The sequence below is a fragment of the Acyrthosiphon pisum genome, chromosome A3 (assembly GCF_005508785.2).
Source record: "Acyrthosiphon pisum isolate AL4f chromosome A3, pea_aphid_22Mar2018_4r6ur, whole genome shotgun sequence".
Lineage (NCBI taxonomy): Eukaryota > Metazoa > Arthropoda > Insecta > Hemiptera > Aphididae > Acyrthosiphon > Acyrthosiphon pisum.
Genome location: NC_042496.1, coordinates 30,634,705 through 30,639,667, shown reverse-complemented (window position 1 = coordinate 30,639,667; position 4,963 = coordinate 30,634,705).

Genomic DNA, 4,963 nt, shown 5'->3' with positions numbered 1-4,963 from the left:
ACTTACCTATATAACACGGAACTCTTTGAAAGATTCGATTTAAAAGATTATAATATCTAATAATAATACAATATTATTTATACTTAAATTTTCCCGCACCATTTTAATTATAATAATATTGTATTATATACATTTTTGTAAACGATATTCCATCACACTTTACAACTCTAATTACAACGTCGTTATATAATTAAACTTACGTTTCATATATATATTAAAAGTTTACTTGAACTTACATATATTATTAAAACCATGTAATATTATAACAAAGTGTGTGAACTGCAAGAAATTAACCGTCAGTTGTTTACGTATGTAAAGTACCAGATTCTGTTACGGTTTATAATATTATACGATAAACAATATTTATCTATATATTATAATATAGAAATATAGCGTGATGTAGGAACTCGTATCAGTGGTGGGGCAACCTGTGGATTTTGAGGGTCCACAATTCGCGTTTCTTCTGTAGAACGTTATGAAACGTTTTTTTGATAAAAGTATAGGTAGATTTTAGAATCATGAAATTACTTGTGATTTCATTAATATGTACTATGTAGTCTAAATTTTATACTGATTTACTATAGCCACACGCTGAAACGCTTTATACATTAAATTGTTATTACCTACCTGTTATATTATTATTATTATTATCTGTATCTATATATTATACTATTACAATTAGGTATCTACCTATAGGAATCACACAAAAATGAAAAAACTATTCATATTATTGTAAAAATATATCAATATTTTTATTTAAAAATTGTTGTAAGGCCAGCATGTAATTTACCTTAATTATTTAAATAAAAAATGTATTTACTATTTACTATTATTTGCTATTTAGAACGTATCTTTTTTAAATCTATATAGGTAGGAAACAATATAAATTTAATTTAATCTATAATAATATATAACTTTAAGTAATATTTTATTATCATCACATATACATTGGTACTCTATATAATAAAATATATTTTATTAATTTTTTTAGAACCTATTATATAACATAATGTTATATTTCGAGGTCGATTGGCGAGTGTCCAGGAATCTACATAATATATAACCCGGCTTATTGGTGCCTAAGAAGGAATCACTACTCTACTGCCGTTGCTATAATACATCGACCCTGGATGTATATATTTCACAATAATAGAACTGTTCGAAGTACATTCGACTGTTTATATTACATACAAATTCTTGGATATGTTAAATATAATTCTGTTCCATGTGTGCCGCTAAGATCACGGGCATAACAAAAATGCAAAGATTAAAATTAATAGTTATTGTAGACATTATAAACCCAAATCATTCGATGTATTTTCAGTTTTGGAATTTCTTCGTTCGGCACAGTTTTTATCATTTTCAGCACTGAAACAAAAAGCCTTACCGTTCATTAACAATTCGGTTTTACGTGTATATAATTAGTTTGACACACGTATCGGACTAACTCACTCACCTGCCAAAAAATATGGTTTTTATTATTATATTAAATGGTGCTTCGACGACGAGGTACAACGTGAGACCCGTGAGATACGTTCTAAACGTACCGACGATCCAACCATCGATCTAAATAAAAATAAAAAAAACATGCGTTAGTGTAAAATTCTCAAGTGTATAATAAGCATAATATAGTATTTGTCGACTGCGCCGAGAAATAAAAAAAATTCAGTGCTATTTTAAACAATAAATCTTCTTTTAAAACTGTATATAGTTTCATCCTTACGTATCGAAATAGTTAAAAACGTACAACTTACAACTTACGACTTTTACAACACACCACCATTTACGACCATTTCCAATAAGTTATTTATGTAAATATTTAAAATGTCGACAAAGAATTATTATTAGTTGACACAAAAAAATACACAATCACTCAAGACAGTAGTATGGATTCAGGGCAACCCTCAGGGAGGACGGACCATACCTCACGAACAAAAATGGGAAATCGGTTTCAAAAATTATATTATTTTGAAACATTTAAAATTTTAAGTTTTATAAAGAGATAAAGATTTAGTTAGAAAGTGATATATAATATTAAAGAATTAAGAAATAACTTTCAAGGTTGAACATATGATAATGATACGGAGAAATTATGGTAAGGCCTGTAAGTTGTAACCAACTGTGTTACAAATTACAATAATATTTTCATAAGACCCTAGAGGTCTTATGCACTACTCGTAGCTTTAATTTGCATTTTCAGAATCTGGATACATGGTATCGTTCATATATCCCAGCTATTATGCCTTAATTGGTGTAATTCAAAGACCACTTTCACTATAAACACTACTTTCTGTTTCCACCAAAAGTTGGACAATTCTTCTGAATTTCTTCTTCTCAATTAACACGAAGAGTAAAAGAAAATTGTGTACTTTAAATACACACTTGTAAATATAGAAATATTATTAGGCTTCGCAATTATTTTCACACTGGATCTTGCAATTATTTTTGCCCTGGGCTTAGAAAATAATTCTTAAATTGGCCCGGTTGGAATGTAGGTAATAAATGATATTATTATAGTAAGATTGTTGATATATTTACAGACAATTTTTTAAAAACCTATTTAGCCATCATTTATATAAAGTTAATTAAGTTACTTATGGTGTCATCTCCTACAGATTTAATTATTGATGATAGTGTAAAAAATTGCGAACAAAAGCCCATTTCGATCATAGTACCTGTAGTACATTTAGGTACATATTGTTGTATTTACGATAGGTCGTAAATATACGTCGAGAGACTCTGAAGATTACTATAGATTACGACGGAACTGTCCGAACCGAAATTAATTTTAAGTCCACGGACGAAATCGTCGACGATGATTATCTTAAATCCTTATACTTAGTATGCCACTGTTTTACATTAATTTTTATTTCTTATCTTTGGGTAATCTGGGCAAATCATACAAAAAATAAACGTAAACAACTTAACTCCCGCCTCCATTTACTCCGACCTCTTCTAAAATCAAAAATAAATCTCAAAAATAAATAATTAACTTACAAATCTATCATAAGACCAATATGGACCTATGGTATTCAAATATGGGTCCCAGCGAAACCAGCTAACATCCGTCCCATCCAAGCCTTTCAATCCATCTCATTAGGACTCTTAACCGGTGCTCCGTGGTATATCACAAATTCAGCTCTCCATAACGACTTAAAACTTCCAACAGTAAATGAACTTGCTAAAAGCTATTATAAAAAATTCCATTCCAAATTAATTAACCATTCTAACCCCTTTATCAAAAACATGTCTTCTCTCACACTACCTCTTAATATTCCTCGACGGTTAAAAAGAAATTGGGCTAGAGACCTTCTAATCTAAATCTAAAATTAAAAATAAAATAATAAAATAAATTTCAATGCCCGAACTCAAATTTTCTGAGGTTCTGTCACTGGACAGTCTCCTCTTCATGTGCTTCATGTCTTTCTTTAATCACTATCATCATTGTTACTTATTGTTTTATGTGTAAACAGATTGTAATATATTTTTAATAAAAAAAAAAAAATCTTTGGGTAATGCATTTTAATAATATGTTAAATCACTTCGAGGCAATAAAAAGGAAGTAGGTACGCGTAGACAACTATTCTTTCTGTTTTTTGAGTTTTTATTTACACACAACAATACAACGTTTAGCTTTAACTTGACTTACGTGGGTATAGAATTACGTACTACTGTACGTGTGTTTTTAAAAGTAAAAATAAAATTAACATTGAAAAAACATTTTGTACGTTACACAGCTAATTAATTAAATAAATAAAAAAAAGGAAGTAAAAAATGTTTAGCCTTAGCTTCAGCGGCCCTACGCAACGAACTGCTGTGTAATTATAATAATATAATATATTAAATCTTAGCACCACTGCAGCGATCTGCAGTCTTGTAGCTTTCCTGCTACAGAAAAACATACAATGTAGCTTTATTTAATAAAAAAAATGTCCATTGTTTTGTACAAAATAAAATGTACGAAACGTGCCTGACGGGTTAACGTTGCGTTGCATACCTAACAGGCACGGATTCGGGGGGGGGAGGGGGCTATGGGTGCTCGGGCACCCCCTGTCGTCTAAGCAACTAATAAAATAAATTTGTATAATAATCTAAAATATAAAGGCGAAACCATTTTTTTTTAAATTCTGATCGGAGCAATGTGTAGATGATGTTTTTTTTTTTTAATTTTTTAAATTTTTATCTTTGTTTCTGTCATCGCCGTATTTGGGAACTGCTTCGATTTTCTTCAACAGTATCTCAATCGATGGGAAAGTGAATCTAGTTGGTTCATTCAGAAGGTCAAAATTTAAAATTGTATTAGTTTTAAAAGCGCCGGGAAAAATAAAATAAAAATTAAGGAAAACGGGAATTTTTAAGCATAATCAGATTTCGGCGAAATAAATTCTAGTTTTTGGTGTAACTCTAAAACAAATAAACATATACATGAAATGTTCACTATGAATGTTTATATTAGCATTTTCTATATACGATAAAATTTTCAAAATATTTTGATTCGTTTTGAACATTTTTAGTTTCCAATTTTATAAGTATTTTTTTCTATGAATGTCAATAACATTTTAAAGTTTGAAAATGTATTATATATTTTTGCAGTTGAAAAATATTAAAAATGCAGTCACAATTTTTTCTTATAAGTATTTAAAGTTCAAATGTTGACAAAATACATAAAAATCACGAAAATATGCAAATTATTTTGAGTTAGAAATTCATAAAAATTTTTATTTTTGAATCTAAAATTAGAAAATTTAATACAAAATTCTTCATTAATACCTATGTCTACCTTTATCAAAAAAAAATATCTACCGGAAAGTTAAATTATATTTTTACATCGTTGTATATTCTCTCGATTTCTCATGTAGCATGAGTAGGCATGTAGCGATTTTCTTATTTTCTTGTAATTCAAACACGAATATTTGTACCTAAAATGTACATAATATATTATAACATCTTATCAATTCCCATG